Source organism: Hyaena hyaena, unplaced genomic scaffold, assembly GCF_003009895.1.
Source record: "Hyaena hyaena isolate Hyena2069 unplaced genomic scaffold, ASM300989v1 scaffold_405, whole genome shotgun sequence".
Taxonomy (NCBI): domain Eukaryota; kingdom Metazoa; phylum Chordata; class Mammalia; order Carnivora; family Hyaenidae; genus Hyaena; species Hyaena hyaena.
In genome coordinates this window covers 767959-786357 of record NW_024081039.1, presented here as the reverse complement: position 1 = coordinate 786357, position 18399 = coordinate 767959, and the positions used below count along the sequence as shown (strand labels likewise).

At 38.5% G+C, this 18399-nt stretch overlaps 1 protein-coding gene across 4 annotated transcripts in view; it reads right to left on the bottom strand.

Moving 5' to 3' along the window:
• TULP4 (TUB like protein 4) overlaps positions 1-18399 on the bottom strand; it is a 232936-nt gene that overhangs the window by 171112 nt on the left and 43425 nt on the right. For all 4 annotated transcript variants that reach the window (XR_005531715.1, XM_039252075.1, XM_039252078.1 and 1 more), the window contains exon 2: positions 54-439. The gene's annotated coding sequence lies outside the window, so the exon portion shown is untranslated. The remainder of the gene's footprint in view (positions 1-53; positions 440-18399) is intronic.

Genomic DNA, 18399 nt, shown 5'->3' with positions numbered 1-18399 from the left:
CACCCCCTGGGCTGCTTGAAGCCACCCACACTCCACTATGACCACCTTCTCACCGAGCTCTATCTTTAACCTGGGGAGGTGCTTCTGAGGCTTGAGCTGAGCAAGTTTCCTTTTCTTCTTTCTGTAAACTTTCTTCAACTGGTTGCGAAGAGCACGTGGAAAACTGACCACTAGTAACAGATTCCTCCCCCCGGGCTCCTGAGCCCCGCAGGGTCAAGTTGCTCCATCTGTGTCCGGCATTAATTTTCATCAGTTGTAAAACTCTTCAAGTGTGCACGAGAGTGAGCCTGTCTTCCTGCGTAAACGTGTATGTGTACGAAGAAGGGCTTAGATATGCACAGACATGCGCTCTTCGATGGGCACCAAAGTGCCTGTTTTCCCAGTCGTTTCAGGAACCATCCAACTGATCACAGCTTGAAGGCCCTGGAGTCTTACAGATCTGTAAAACAAAACAGGATATGAACTAAAGAATTTGAACACTAAAGAAGAGAAGTTCTAACTGAGTAACTGTCATTAACATAAACTGGGAGGCCCCCTCTTTACACGTATATACACAGATGTCAGGTGGAGCTACTGATTGCTAAAACACAAATAGTAAAAGGCACACCTACCCAGCTCACGGACAGCACACAACACAAGTGTCTGAACGCCATGTAGCATTTATTCAGTTTGCTAGTAGCTGGGCATGTCTGAATGAACTCCTCCCCTCTATTTTCCCATGCCATGACTCTGGGCCCTGCATGTGCAACTTTATCCCTCCAGGGGCCATCATCCTAGTTACAGTTACACAGACAACCTCAGAGAGGAAACTGAAGAGGTTTTGGCAAGGTATATGAATTGATTTTTTCACTATGGGTAAAAGATGTTGCCTGAAGACACAAGAAGCAAGGACCTTGAAAACCCCCATCCTTGACTGCTGCCAGGTCACAGGGTAAAGAGCAGCTCTTTTCTTGGTTTCTAAATTGTCTACTAGCGATAAAGTCCTAAAGACTTTATCTCCAACAAATCCACCCTCTCTTCCTTCCTACAGCCATCAGTCCAGGCCTGCATCACATCCACAAAAACACTGCATGACACGGTCCCTAACTTCCCCACACCATCCCACCTTCTAAAGGGCCCTCAGGGTGATCTTTCTAAATTTCAAGGCTACCTGAAGGGCCTGGACTCTTCTCCCCTGGCCCAGGAACTCCCCTAGAGGGCTAGTTAAACAACCTACCTCCACCCAAAATACTTGCCACTGAAAGTCCAGGGCCAGCCCAGGTACCTGAATGTCTAACCAGTTCCACAGAGATGTTAATGCTGCTGGTCTGAGGACCAGGCTTTGAGAACCTGTGGTCTATGGGATCAAATCCCAGCAAGACCCTTCTCTTTCCAAGCCACAGCCTCCAGCTGCAGCCCTGCCTGTGTTATCACTATGGCGTCTGGCCACTCCCTATCCCCCAAAGTACTATGTCCTTCCTCCCCTTCATGTCCCCACTCCTTGCCAAGCACCAGCACCTTCCTTTAAGACCCACCTATGACAGCACCTGTCCTGTGAAGCTTCCCAGGGCAGCCCGCACTAACTTCTGCTACAGCACTCACCACGCTGCATTCAAGCACTCTTCTCTATGTTCCTGGAGGCTGGGAACCGCTCTTTCCCATTCCTGGCATAAGCTCAGTGTAAACTACATATTCAGTAAACGTTTATAGGAGGCAGGCAGGAGCTACACGTAATTTCCTTGAGATACTCTAATTCAGATGAGTCATCGTATATATATTTTGTATGAGCCTATAAATCAAAACAACTAAATTCTCTCAGGAATTCTCTCAAGGAAGCACTTGTTCCTGAGGGAAAAAAGTAAAAACAAATGCTATGAAGTCCAAATTAATGCCATGTTCCTCCTCCTCAAATGTTAATACCACTGTATAATAGCCTTAGTCCCTATTCTGACTTGGGGCAGCCACAGATGAAAAAGCAGACACAACTTCTCAAGACCCAGCTATATTGACACCGGTTTTAAACTATTTAACAGTATAATCCATGATTATTAAAGCATCCACATTAAATATGACAGTGTAAGCTGTCAGTTGCCCTGAAATCCTCCTAGGGGGTCCATGAGGCCAAAATTATTTTCATGATAATACTAAGACATTATTTGCCTTCCTTATTGTGTTGACTTTTGTATCAATGGTTCAAAAGCAACAGTGGGTCAACCTCAGCTCTTTCCCACCAGTGAAGGCACTGATGCCAAAATGTACCAGTACTCCCTGGGATTCTTTAAATGTCAGCTTCAGGGCACCTGGGTGGCTCAGTAGGTTAAACATCCAACTCTTGATCTCAGCTCAGGTCTTGATCTCAGGGTAGTGAGTTCAAAGCCTGCGCTGGGCTCCGTGATGGGCATGGAGCCTACTTTATAAATAAATAAATAGGTCAGCTTCACTTAATATTCTTGATGCAGTACAAATCATTAATTTTATTAAGTCCCAACCACTAGTACATGATTGGTTAATATTCTGTGTTTCAAAAAAGTGAGCGCACAGAAGGCACCCCCACTGACCACTCAAGTACAGCCCTTGTGCTGTAGTTTAAGTTGCAAGCTGAACCAAGGTCTTCTGTGTTTGAAGAACCAAGGTCTTCTGGAATACCATGTTTACTGGGAAGAATGAATGACAAATTATGGTGATTCAGGCTTGAGTGTTTGGCTGACATCTCCTCAAACAGGAACAAAAGCAGCATATCACTTTAAGGAAAACAATGGACAGCCTTTGCCTCCTGTAATGAAAGTTGAGCTTTCAAGTTAAAATCAGAACTGTGGGGAAACCAGGATCTATCACTGTGAGCATGATAGCTCCCCAAGATTTAAAGACATTCTGCATGTGACTGGAGGTAATATTAATAAATGTGGACTGTTTACACTGTATTTCATATTTTATAGAATGTCAGTATTTAGAAAATTCATATAACTTGGTGAACTGATATTTTCCAAATGACCAATATATGATGATGCAAATTATGCTTGAGTAAAAAAGCTAACAAGGTGCAAGAAAGACAAAAGGATTTTAATCTAACCAAGTACAAAAAAAAATTCACTGATACATTCAATATTCCATATTGCTAGTAACCTTTCAGAAACTATCACTTGTTAAGTTTTGGTACAGTATCAAAAAAAAAATCCATGATTATTTGAAAAGACTATTAAAATACTTTTTCCTTTTAGGGTGCCTGGGTGGCTCAGTCAGTTAAGCGGCTGACTTTGGCTCAGGTCATGATCTCACGGTTCATGGGTTTGAGCCCTATATCAGGCCTGTGCTGACAGCTCAGAGCCTGGAGACTGCTTTGGATTCTGTGTCTTCTTCTCCTCCTGCCCCTCCCCTGTTTGCACCCTGTGTCTCTCTCTCTCAAAAATAAAGAAACATTAAAAAATTTTTTTTAATACTTAATACTTTTTCCTTTTCCAACTACATATCTGTGTGGTCAGATTTTCATCATACATTTTAACAGAAACAGCATACTGCAACAGATGTAATACAGAAGCAGATATAAGAAGCCAGCTATCTTTCATTAAGTCAGACATGAAGGATATTTTGCCAAAATGTAAAGTAACGCTACTCTTCTTGGTAAATGTTTTTAGTTTAAAAATATGGTAATTTTTCATAAGAAACATATTTTTAAACATTTAGGTTTATTTTTTTTAATGAATTCGTACTTTTTAAAATTTCTACTATGGTAAATATCAATAGCTAATATGTACACAAATAAAAGTTCTTGTAGGTCTTCAACAATCTATAAGACCATAAAGTGTCTCTAACACCAAAAAGTTTGAAAATCATTGATAATATGCTAACTATCCAAAATATAAGCCTTAAATAACTATTATACTCAAGTATGTAGGATAAATCTCCATAGTAAAAGCAGACAAAAGTGTTTTTACAAATGTTACTATGCTTTTTCACCAACTTGTAAAATTACAGAGCAATGTATGTGCTAAACAAATAAGACAGGTATTTTAAGAAAAACTGACATATTACTTTATGATGAATCAAATGAATAATGGATATAAAAATCTAACAAAAAATCACAACCATAATATTCTAATTACTGAAAGGTTGACACCCATTATAATGCTACCAGTGATAGAAACAGATGTTACACACTTCCCTTCTTTCAGTCTTCTATTCTCATGAGGATAAGAAAATGAAGATATAACTGATCAGCTTCTGAGGGAAGTTCATTGTCAAATCAACACTCCTAAGTGAAAGGGGTCTGGTATAGAAAGATTAAAAAGTGACTATTCAGGGGCGCCTTGGGTGGCCCAGTCGCTTAAGCATCCGACTTCAGCTCAGGTCATGATCTTGAGGTTCCCAAGTTTGAGCCCCACATCATGCTCTATGCTGACAGCTCAGAGCCTGGAGCCTGCTTCGGATTCTGTGTCTCCCTCTCTCTCTGCCTCTCCCCCCTCTCTGTCTCTGTCTCTGTCTCTATCTCTCAAAAATAAAAATATTTAAAAAAATTTTTTAAAAAGTGACTATTTAACTGAAAGCAGGGACTCCAACAGTATTTTACACCCATGTTCATGGCAGCATTATTAACAACAGCCAAAGGAAGCCACCTAAGTGTCTACAGATAGATGAGTGGATAAAGAAATTGTGGTATATATATGCAGTGAAATATGATTCAGCCTCTAAGAAAGAAAGAACTTTCTGTTGGACACATGCTACCATATGGATTAACCCTGAAGACACTGTGCTAAGTGAAATCATAAGGCAGTCACATAAGCAGAAATATTATAAGCACACCTTTATGAAGTACCTAGAAGAGTCAAATTCATAGAGACTGAAAGTGGAATGGTAGCTGCTAGGGGTTAGGGGTGAAGGGACTGAGAAGCTGTTATTTCGTGGATACAGCATTCCAGTTTGAGATGATGAAAAAAAATTTAGAGATGGACAGCAGTAATGGCAGCCAAATAATGGGAACATACTTACAGCCACTGAATTGTACACTTTAAAATGATTAAAATGGTAAGTTTTGTTATATATATTTTACTTTAATTTTAAAATCAAGTAAATTAAGAAAGGCAACTATTCATACAAAGTCTTTTGATAATAGTTGAAAGTAAATACTCCAAAGTTTGGCATTATGACTTTTTTTATATTTATTTATTTTTTGAGGAATAGAGAGAGACAAAGCATAAGTGCAAGAGGGGCAGAGAGCGAATAAGACACGGAATCCGAAGCAGGATCCAGGCTCGGAGCTGTCAGCACAGAGCCCGATGCAGGGCTCGAACTCACAAACTATGAGATCATAACCCAAGCCAAAGTTGGATGCTCAACCAGATGAGCCTCCCAGGTGCCCCAGGCATCATGACATTTTTTTACCTGAAACATCATAATACAGGCCCAGACCTGCTTCTGGTAATTACAGCTTATTTTCAGACTATTCCTATAAATCACTGAAAAATCCATCCCTGCTTTATGGAGTTACAATCTTAAATAATACATGTGTCTGACTCAATTAATAACCTGACAGTGGTATAAGAGTCAGTATACTATAAGCATATAAGATGGAAATATATGCTATACTCATATAAGATGCTTTCCACTCTAACTTTCCATACTGTCTAGTTCTTTTTTTTTTTTTATGCTTATTTTTAAGAGAAAGAAAGAGACAGAGTGCAAGTGGGGAAGGGGCAGAGAGACACACACAGAATCTGAAGCAAGCTCCAGGCTCTGAGCTGTCAGCACAGAGCGCAATGTGGAGCTTGAACCCATGAACCACACGAACCACAAGATCATGACCTGAGCCAAAGCCAGATGCTTAACTGACTGAGCTACCCAGGTGCCCTGCATACTATCTAGTTCTTAATGGCAAATTAGAAGCCCCAGAATTTTGAAAAGTACAATTTAGGAACAGAATGGTATGTTGCTCAGGGAAGGAAACCCTGTAGGAATTAGATACTCCTGAATTAATCAATCAGCAAATCTTAACTGAATATTTATTGTACAAAAGGCTCTGTGCTGAATTCTCTACCTCCCCCATCTGTAACTAGATACTCTATTTTCTAACTAGAGTTGTTTTCACTACAGTTTATTTTGGCCTATCTGATTCCTACTTTCCACAAACATGGATAAAATTCACTAAGTGGGGGGCAGTGAGAGAAACATACATTTTTGGTTTATTTTTTAATCATCTGAATTAACGTTAGAGATCAGAGACAAAATAAATTAGGGAAGATATTTTCCATTTCCATAATTTTGATAGAAATATATTCATTAAAAGTTACAAGAATGCAATCACTCTGGAAAACACCCTAGTGTTAGTGAGGACTACTGAAGATGAGAGCACTCTGCAAAGAGCAATCGCACCCCTGAACGTGTGACTAGACATATCCTTCACCAGGCTCCTGAGGCACACAGGTACCCACAGCAGTAGTAGCAGCAATACTAACATCAGCCAAAAACTGATGGATAGAGTGTGCTACATTCAAACAACAGAATTGTATACAGCACGGTAAATGAACACAATATAGAACAACACGGGTGAATTTCACAAACATAATGTTGAACAAAGGGATCCTATGAAAAAGAACACCTACAACTTGTAGGGATGAGCACTAGGTATTATATGGAAACCAACTTGACAATAAACTATAAAAAAAAAAAAAGAAAAAATCACCTACAATATTAATCCATTTATATAAAGTTCACTTGGCCAAACTAATTTTATTAGTTAAGACTGCATACATAGATAATATAACTAAACTTTTAAAAGCTTTATACATAAAGCAATACCGTGGTTACCATGCTGTACAAGACTGTGATTGGGTGTTGCTGGGGTGCTGCAATATTCCATGTCCTGACTGGGGTGGTGATTACAGGGTGCTCACTCTGTAATTATTATTATTTACTATCTGTATGTCTGACATATTCTACTTGTCTGATATATCTCACAATAAACAGATTTAATAAGCTGTGAACTAGACAGACAGCAATCCTTTGGGTTTTTTAGAAAACTTAAATTTAAATCAACTATTAGGAAAGAATTTTAAAAATTATTATATCCAATTTTAATGAGTATACTCCCCATCTAGAAAATCTCAGTAAAGTACCAAAGACACTGTTTTAGTTCTCAAGTTAAGAAGGCATCCACAAAGAAAATGCATATTAAGAGTAAAGAATGGGAGAGCCTGGATGGCTCAGTCAGTTAAGTGTCTGACTCTTGATCTGGGCTTAAATCATGATTTCACGGTTCAGGAGATCGAGCTCCATACTGACAGCACAGAGCATGCTTGGTTCTTTCCCTTTCTGCTCCTCCTCTGCTTGTTCTCTCTTTCTCTCCCTCAAAAAAAAAATATATAAAAAATAAAAAAAAAAAACAACAAATGGAGATAAAATTGCAGAATAAAGTTATATTTCTTTCTAAAGGATAAAAATTTAAGAGAATGGTTAAGCAGAAAATTGAAATGAGAAGCAAAAAAGTTTATTTCAGGAAAAAATATATAGATGTTAGATGAATACAAAGCAGAAAGAAAAACACAGTAGAAACTTTTGAGTAAAATATTCCAAACACCTTGAAGTTTAAGTTTTTGATTACAGACTTGTTTAGGGATGGAGAGAAGAAAGGAAAGGGAAATGAGTATTCCTACTTGGTGATATAAATTAAACACACCCCAGTCTCTACTTGAGGGACAGCAGCTGTGCGGTCCTGCACGTTCATTGTCCTAGACTCAGCTCTACAGCCGGGGTGACTGAGTCTGTGCCCCAGCCTTCTCTGGCCGCCCTCTTTCCACAGCTGGAAAGGCAGAGCTCAGCAAACCCTGAACTCTACATTTCTTTTTCACTAAAGTAACTATAAAAACCTGCCTCTAATTATAGTCACTCCTTCCCCTAGGGAATTTTCCACATCCCACGAATATCCACCTAGTCCAAGGTGGTTCTAACTGGTTCCTGATACTTTCAATAGCTGCCTAGGGGCTAGTTCAAATTTGCCTTCCGAGACCACCTTTTAAGGCAGGGATACTCTCAGAAATGACTTGTCATGTGGCTACCTACATATGAACAACTATATACATGAAAATGTCTCCCACAGAGATAATGGAGTTCAGGCATGATCTAATCTATTTATTGCGCTATCATCCCCTGGTTCTCAGTTCTCAAAGCATGCTACTGAGATAATAAACACATGTGTACATGGCTTATGCCAAGGCTTGCTCAAAAGATGCACACTTACTACAAGTGTTTTCATATCAAATTACTTTCCCATTGACTTGCACCATAACTTTTAGAGATGCATTCCTCAGAAAACTTCTGTCTTATTCAGAACAGCACCAGTTCCTTCAGATGCAGTCCACAAAAGCACTGCACAGACTCACACGGCAAGGACCTCCTCTGCCCATGGCAGAGCCATCTTCCTGTTTCATTCATCATACCCACTAAAAAACAAAACTCCTACACTCCAATTTTCATCTCACCCACAGCACCCACCAGTACTGCATTTAAGTAAGTGATCACTAAGGTACTAAATATGCTACAGAGCCCTAGAGTCTTCTAAGAAAAAGGGAAACAAATACAGACTGATGAGGTTCTCTGTACAAAGCCTGAGTCAACACCAACCACTCAGAATCTGGGTCTACTGAAAGCCTAAGGCTGACAGGCATTGAAGACATGTAAGAATTCAAGTGAGGAAGCTGTGGGTCCACTGCTGTGTTCAGAGAACAGTAAAGAGGTACATTTTCAGGGAAAGCCACTCCCTATTTACTTTCTGTGCCTGATTTCAACAGCCAGTTCTAAGAACATGAACATCTGTCTGTACAGAAAGGGAAGGACACAAAGGCTGTAAGACAAACAGCTTGATTATCAGTTTCAAAGAGAGTGGGGACAAGATACTTCTAAGACTGAATCTAGACCTGAAACTTTGCTGTTGAAATACTGTGGTATCATATATGGGGCTCACTAGTATCAAGCCATGTGCCTTACTTAAAAAGGGAAAGCATTTCATTTATCAAAGTGATGAAGACTGAAACAAATGATAATTCCCAGTGTCATATAAGGTGTACAGAAATGGGAAACCAATTTGGCAATATAATTGAAAGGACTTAAAATGTTGCAAACCTTCTGATTCAGCAATTCTACTTCTGGAAATTTATTACAAGGAAATAATATTCAATCCTGCAAAGATTTAGCTATAAGGATTTCTACCACAGCATTTTCATATATATTGATTCGGCACATGTTGGCACAGATATAACAGAGAATATTGTGCAATCACTAGTAATTACATTGTAAAAGACTATGGAGTGACACAATAACATATTCATAGTGACTTAAGACAGGTTATACTTCCAGGATGCTCTGAAGGGCATCCCCATTACTCTACAGCCAGATTTTGAGTAAATTACAACAGATAAAATCTTTTGCTGGACCTGCAGGAAAGTGTGAGAAATTTCTAAGGAAGGCACATACATACATATGAGAAAGCCAGGGTTACCTGGCAAATGAAGATATGAAACACATACTTGTCTAGAACTGTCTGGACAAATGCAGATATAAACACTAGAATCAGAATGAGAGTTCCTCATCATCCCAGTTTACCCAGAACTGTCCCAGTTTTATACTGAACGTCCCATATCCAAGGAAATTCCTCTGTCCTGGACAAAACAGACAGGCTTCCCTTCATCAGATATCCAAACTTTGGTCCAACCTCAAGGTGGGATGACTGAATCACACACATTCTGCAGGACCCACAAAGGAAACTAAAGCTGTCTCAGACTTCTAGCATTCCATGGTTCGGGGTTGGAGCAAATGCAAATCTTTTCTGCAGGAAAACATTCCCAATTTAGGACCTAAGCATTCCGGAACATAGATGAGATTCAACCAAAAGTCAGTTACCAATCAAAAATTACCAAACATACAAAGAAAACAAGCCATCATAAGCTGTCAGAAGCAACAACAAATTTAGATCCTTTGGACTTCAGAAAGTGAAATGAACATAAACCAAACTTAAAATAATTTAAATTTAGAATTTAGGTTTGGATATTTGGGTTCTGATCTGGCATAAAAGAAGCTTAGAAATTGTCACTCTGTCCTAATTAAATAAAAAGCTGAACAAACAGAAAAGTCAACTCTGCTTAGATTTGCTAAGAAAAGTGAGTCATGGGGCAAACCACTGCCCCTAAAACTGGAAAGATCAGAAGGCTTGCCAGAGCAGAAACCAGTGAGATGAAACGTCCGTGGGAGCCTGTGCCACGGGAAACCTGCACTGGAGCTGATGGGTTGCTGGACGTGCAGCGTGGCCAAGCTGGAGAGATAAAAACTTCAGGGGGACCCAGCTATCAGAGCCCCTAAAAGTTTTACCTCAAGGAGCTTACTAGGTCCTCAGAGTAAATACTGGAGGAAAATCCCCTCATGCTTCCAGCAGGGAAAAGGGAAAAGGAATCATTTTGAAATATTTAAAAGCATTCTTTTCGTCTTAACAAGGCCTGCCTTCAGGAAAAACTATTTAACAAAGGTACAACCAATCAGGATTTTATCCAAATCAAACTGACCTGAGGGGAGAGAATACCCAACTCCAGCTCATTCTAGACATCCTGTCCCCTAAGAAGAGGTTGGGGACTGAGAAAAATATGTGCAAATAGTCCAGGGGCAAAGGCCCCCAATAAACGACTGAGACCCAAAGTTCTGGGGATGTAAGACACAGTACAGTGAGTATAGTTAACAACACTGTGTTTATACTTGACAGTTGTTGAGAATAAATCTTAAAAGTTCTTACCATGAAAAAGAAATGGTATTATGTGAGGTGATATAGGTGTTAACTAACCCCACTGTGGTAATCATTTTGCAGTATCATATCATTGTGGCATACACCTTAAACTTACACAATGTTAGATGTCATTTATATCTCCATAACATTGGGAGGGGAAGAAAGGAAGAAGAGGAGAAAGAAGCACAGAGAAATTTTGGGGAGTGATGGAACCGTTCCATATTTTGATATGGTGTTTACACAACTGTTTTTATTTGTCAAAATGCACAGAACTGAGAATGGGTGGGTGCCTGGCTGGCTCAGTTGGTACAGCATGCAACGCTTTATCTCAGGGTTGTAAGTTCAAGCCCCACATTGGGCATGGAGCCTACTTTAAAAAAAAATGCATAGAACTATACACTAAAAAGAATACTTTACGTATTTTTAAAAATAGTGTCTGGCACACAATAAATGCTGCACAGTACTAGTGATAATTATTAGTGCTGTTGTTGTTATATATTAGGCACTAATTTGGGTGCTGAAAAGACCATGATAAGTAAATACAGATATGGTCCTACCTTCAAAGAGCCTACAGTCCAGTGGTGAAAATTAGACACTAATCATATAATCATGACTAAGACAAATGCCATAAGGGAGAGACACATGGTCTTCTGAGAGCTGCAATCTGAAGGAAGAACAGATGTTAAATACATGGAAGAAGGAATGGAGGAGGCAAGGGCAGACATTCCAGGCAAATGGGAGGGCCTACATAAGGCCCACAGCAGAAGAGAAAAAGCATTTTGAAGAAACTCAAAAGAATGTCAGTATGACATCTGTTCACACACGTATATATCTACAATCACTTCACACTCGTTAGGATGGTGTTGGTAGGATTGCAAAATGGTATTAACTGCTATGGAAAACAGTATGGGGGTTCCTCAGAAAGGTACCATATGACCCAGCAATTTCCCTTGTGAGTACACACCCAAAAAAAACCTGAAAGCAGGGGCCTTGAAGAGGTATTTGCACACTCATGTTCATAGAAGCATTATTTACAACAGCCAAGAGGTGGACACAACCAGTGGTCCATCAGATGAATGGATAAATTAAATGTGGTATATACATATAAAGGCACATTATCTGAGCTTAATAAAGAAGGAAATTCTGACACATGCCACAATGTAGATAAACCTTGAGGGCATTATGCTAAGTGAAACAAGCTAGTCACAAAAAAACAAGTAAATTATTCCATTTATAAGAGGTAGCTAGAGCAGTCAAAGTCACAGAAGCATGAAATAACATGGCGGTTCCCAGGAGCTAGGAAGAGGCAGGAAAGGGAAGTCCTTGTCTTATGGGTACAAAGTTTCAGTTTTACAAGATAAAAAGAACTGTAGAGATCGGTTGCACAACGATGTGACTATACTTAATACTACTTAATTGTACATCTTAGAAATGGTTAAGATGGTTAAGTTTTATGTTATCCATTTTTCACCACACACCAAAAAAAAACATGTTTATACACACCCACTTACTAGATGTAATCATATGACCATAGGATGCTTCTCCTCCTCCCACACCTTACCATCTATTTACAACAGTTCCTTAACCAGTAAACCATGTCCCACTCTCAAGAAAAAAAAATTACAGAACATATTAAATGACAGAAAACAATTTTTTAAAGTAGGCTTCACACCCAGAACAGAGCCCAATATGGGGCCTGAACTCACGACTCTGAGATCAAGACCTGAGCTGAGATCAAGAGTCTGACGTGTAACTAACAGAGCCACCCAGGTGCCACTAAATGACAGAAAATAAATTTGAAGAGGCAGAGCAAGCATCATAACCACACTTAGAAATGGCAGGTATGCTGGAATTATCAGACCAGAAAATTAAAACAAAGACTAATATGCTAAGGGCTCTAATGGATAAAGTAGACAGCATATAAGAACAGATAAGCAATATAAATGGAGACATAGAAATACTAAAAAAGAACAAAAAAGAAATGTTACAGACCAAAAATACTGTAACAGAAATGAAGAATGCCTTTGATGGGCTTATTAGTAGACTGGACACAGCAGAAGATAGAATCTCCTTGCTTAAAGATTGATCTCTCTCTCTTTCTCTCATTCTCTCCCCCACCCCTCTCTTTTTTAGAGAAAGAGTGTGAGTAGGGGAGAGGGGCAGAGGGGGAGAGAGAGAATCTTAAGCAGGCTCCATGCTCAGCACAGAGACCAATGTGGGTCTCAATCCCACAACCCAGGATCATGACCTGAACAGAAATCAAGAGTTTTACACCTGAGGCACCTGGGTGGCTCAGTTGGTTAAACGTCCAACTTCAGCTCAGGTCATGATCTCTTGGTTCTTAGGCTCAAGCCTGGTGTCAGGCTCTTTACTGACAGCTCAGAGCCTGAAGCCTGCTTCAGATTCTATGTCCCCCCCCTTCTTCCCCCCCCCCCACTCTCTCTCTCTCAAAAATAAATAAAAGATTAAATATTAAAAGAAGAAGAAGAGTTGTACATTCAACCGAATGAGCCACCCAGGCACCCCTGCTTGAGGATATCTCAATAGAAACCACAAAAACTGAAAAGCAAATAGAAGAAAGACTGAAAAACCCCAACATATCCAAGAACAGTGGAACATCTACAAAGGGTGTAACGTATACATAACAGGAACAGAAGGAACACCTGAAACTATAATGCCTGGATTATATGCCAAATGAATGTCAGACACCAAAGCACAGATTCAGGAAGCTCAGAGAACAGCAAGCAGGGAAAATACCCCAAGCCATACTACATAAAACCAAATATAAAGGAAAAAATCCTAACAGAAACCAGAGGGAAAAAATCACCTGACCTATACTCCTCAGAAACCATGCAAGCAAGAAGAAAGTGAAATGAAATGTTTAAAGTGCTGAGAAAAACCCACCAATCTAGAATTCTGTACCCTGTAAACTTACCATCCAAAAGCGAAAGACAAAGATTTTCGCAGGCAAACAACAATGAGGAAATCAGTTGCCAACAGGCATACCTTAGAAGAAATGTTAAAAGAAGTTCTTCAGAGAGAAGGAAAATGACATAGGTCAAAACTTCAGACCTATATAAAGAAAGAGAATCAAAGAAGAAAGAAGTAAAGGTGAAATAAAAACTTTAATTTTTCTCATTTTTAATTATCTAACAGATATAATACCAAAAATGTATTCAATTACGTGTACGTGAATATATATACATATATACATGCTTATATATGCTTATTTATAAGTGAAATGAATGATAGCAGTGTCACAAGGGACACGAGAGAGGAATTAGGATATTCTGTTATTATAAGGTATTAAAACTACCCATGAAGTAGTATAATGTTATTTGAAAGTGGACTTGTATTAGTTATAAATATATATACATAGCAAACTCTAGGGCAACCACTAAAATAAAAAATAAGTATAACTGATACGCTAAAAGAAAAAAGGAATCATTTAAAATGCTCAATTAAAACCACAAAAGGCAGAAAAAGTAGAAAGACAAAAAAATAGGATCAAACGACAAGTACAATAAATAGAAAACAGTAAGAAATACGGTGGATGTTAATCCAACTGTGTAAAAACTCACTGTGAAGGTCAATGTTCTAAATGCACCAATTAAAAGACACAGATTATCAGAGTGGATCAAACAAGACTCAATTATACATTGTCTACAAGAAATGCATTTTAAATATATTAGACACATAAAGATTAAAAGTAAATGGATAGGATGCCTGGGTAGCTCAGCTGTTAACCATTTGACTTTGGCTCAGGTCATGATCTCACAGCTTGTGAGTTAAAGTCCCACATTGGGTGAGCTCTAGCCCGGCTTCAAGTGAGCCCCTCTTCTCTCCCTCTCTCTCCTGCCCCTCATAGGATTCTCTCTCTTTCTCTCTCTCTCCCATTCACTCACTTGCACTCTCTTTCTTTCAAAAATGAAAGAACGAATGAATGAATGGATATAAATGGATACAGGGGCACCTGGTGGCTCAGTCATTTAAGCGCCAGACCCTTGATTTCATTTTTTTTTTTTTTTAATTTATTTCTGAGAGAGAGAGAGACAGCGTGAGCAGGGTAGGGTCAGAGAGAGAGGGAGACACAGAATCTGAAGCAGGCTCCAGGCTCTGAGCTGTCAGCATAGAACCCAATGCAGGGCTCGAACCCACAAACTGTAAGATCATGACCTGAGCCCAAGTAGGTCGCTTAACTGACTGAGCCATCCAGGCGCCCCACCAGACTCTTAATTTCAGCTCAGGTCATGATTTCACGGTTTGTGAGACTGAGGACCTCTGTCAGTTTGGAGCCTACTGGGATTCTTTCTCCTCTCTCAAAATAAATAAACTTTAAAAAAAGAAAAAAAAGTAAATGGATAAAATGGGAGTACCTATATTAATTTCAGACAGAGCAAACTTCAAAAAAAGCAAAGGTATCAGGACATTAAATAAGGGCATTATGTAATGATAGAGTCAATTCCCCCAAGAAGACATAATAATCCTTAATGTGTATGTATCTAACCACAGAGCATCAAAATTACATAAGGCAAAAATCAGAACACTGAAAGGAAAAAGAGATGAATCCACTATTATATCGGAGACTTTAACAACCCTCTATCAGAAATGGAGATCCAAGGGCAACTGTATGGCTCAGTCGGTTAAGTGTCCGACTTCGGTTCAGGCCATGATCTCACAGTCCGTGAATTCGAGCCCCATGCCCGGCTGTGTGCTGACAGCTCAGAGCCTGGAGCCTGCTTCCAATCTGTGTCTCCCTCTCTCTCTGCCCCTCCCCCACTCGCTCGCATGCCCTCTCTCTCAGAAATAAACATTAAAAATTTTTTAAATTTAAAAAAAGAAAATGGACAGAGCCAGCAGGCAGAAAATCAGTAAGGATACAGTTGGAATTCAACACCACTATCAATCAATGAACATCCATAGATTATTTCATCCTACAATACCAGAATACACATTTTTCTCAAGTTCACATAGAACACTCACTGAGATATACTACATTCGGGGCCATAAAACACACCATAACAAATTTAAAAGAATAGAAATAATATAATTTCTGCCTTACAATTAAGCTAAAAATCAGTAACAGAAAGAGAAATGGAAAATCCCCAAATACTTGGGAGATTAAACACTACATTTCAAGTGACACAGGGTCACAGAAGAAATCTCAAGAGAAACTGAAAATATTTAAAACTAAATAAAAATGAAAATACAACTTAAAATTTGTGAAATTCAGTGAAAACAATGCTTAGAGATAAATTTAAAACATTAAATGCATGTATTAGCAAGAGAAGAAAGATCTAAAATCAACCATCTAAGCTTCAACATTAGGAAACTAGAAAAAGAAGAGGAAATTAAATCTACAGTAAGCAGAAGAAAAATAATAAGAATTAGAGGAGAAATCAATGAAACCAAAAATAGTAAATCAATAGAGAAAAATCAACAAAACTAAAAACTGGTTTTTTGAAAAGATCAATAAAATTGAATGCCTCTAACCAGGCTAATAAAAAAAGGGAAAGGACACAAATCACTAAAATTAGAGCTATAAGAGGTGACATCACCACAGATCCCATGGATATTAAAAAGGGTAATCAAGGAATACTACGAACAACCCCATGCCCACAAATTTGATAATCTAGATGAAATAAACCAATTCCTTGAAAGACATAACCTGTGAAAATGTACACAGGAAGACAGAACAATCTAACTAGTCCTATATCTATTAAAGAAATGGAATCAATAATTAAGAACACTGCAAAACAGAAAGCACAAGGCCCAGGTGGGTTCAGTCATGATATTCTACCAAACATATGAATAACAAAGTATACCAATTCTCTATAATCTAGGGGTACCTGGGTGGCTCAGTCAGTTAAGAGTCTGACTTTGACTCAGGTCATGATCTCATGATTTAAGAGTTTGAACCTCATGCTGACAGCTGAGAGCCTGGAACCTGCTTTGGACTCTGTGTCTCCTTCACTCTCTGCCACTCCCCCTACTCGCAGTCTCTTTCAAAAATAAATATGCTTTAAAAAATTTTTTTAAGAAATTATATCAATTCTTTATAATCTTTTTCATCAAAAGATAGAAGAAAAGAGAGTACTTCCTAACTCATTCTCTGAGGCCAGAATTACCCTACTACCAAAACCAGACAAAGACATTACAAAAAAAAAACAAACCACTACAGACCAATATCTCTCATGGACATAGATATAAAAATCCTCAACAAAATATTAGTACACTGAATCAAATAAAGTATAAAGAGAATTAAACACCACAACTGTGAAATTTATCCCAAGTACACAAAGTTGGTTCAGCATTCAAAAACCAATTGATGTAATCAATCACATCAACAGGCTAAATAAAAATCACACAGTCTTATCAATATATGCAAAAAAAGCATTTGACAAAATCCAACACCCATTCATGATAAAAACTCTCAGTAAACCAGGAATAGAGGGGAGCTTCCTCAACTTGATAAAAGAGTATCTACAAAAGACATTCAGCTACTTAATGGTGAGAAGCTCAAAGCTTCCCCAGTAAGGTGAAGAACACAGCAAGGATGTCCTCTCTCACCACTGCTTTTCAACATTGTACGGGAAGTCCCAGCCAATGTAACAAGACAAGAAAAGGAAATAAACAGTATACAGAGATTGGGAAGGAAGAAATAAAATACTTGAAATGTTTAAAGGAATGAAAAAGCAAGCAATAAGATATGATCTAAAATGACCAGAGAGAACCAACTAAAACTTTCAGCAAGGGAAAACTTAATCACTAAAACTGAATGCAATTTATGAGTACAACATCTGCCAAAAGAAGGAATTAATGAACAAGATCTAATAGCTCAAGAATTCTGTGAAATCTTTTGTAGCAGGAGATATAAGGGAGAAATTCAGAGAAACGGAGAACAGATGGAGAAGGACCAATCTAACTGGAATTCCAAAAAGACAGAAAAGAGAAAATGGAAAAAATCTAAAGACATAATGACAGAATTTGCCAGAAGTGATGTAAGATCCACAGATACCAGAAGCATAATATATACCAATCAAGATAAATAAAAAAGAAATCCATATCTGGGCACATTTTAGTAAAATACAGAGAGGAGTTGAAAAGCAGCCAAAAATAAGACAAATGCTTCCACAGGAACAACAATCAGACTGACAGCAGACTTCTCCCAGCAGCAACAGCATAGAAAACCATGAACTAAATCTTCAAAGTACTGGGAGAAAAATACAGAATTAAATTCCAGACATATAACAAAGAATTAAATATCCGGGAAAACTGTCCTTTAAGAATTAATGTTGAGAGAACTAATCGCTGATTATCAAACATGTATAAAACTGCAAAAAAAATTACTGTTGAATAATAGGACATTTTAAAAAGAGCAAAAGCTAAATTTTAAAACCAACTGACCTCACAAAATAACTTCTAGAGGATATTGTTCAGGTATGAGGAAAATGGCTCAGAAGGTCTAAGAAGAAACAATGGGGAAAGAAGTTAAACATGCAGGTAAAATTAAACTCTTTTCAAAAGAGAACAATAATAGAAAACACTCATACAGTATTTGTTAACTGCTAGATATAATTTTTTTTCTCTTTTTTGGGAGAGAGGGAGAAAGCATACACCTGAGCAGGGGAGAGGGACAGAGGGAGAGGGAGGGGGAGGGGGAG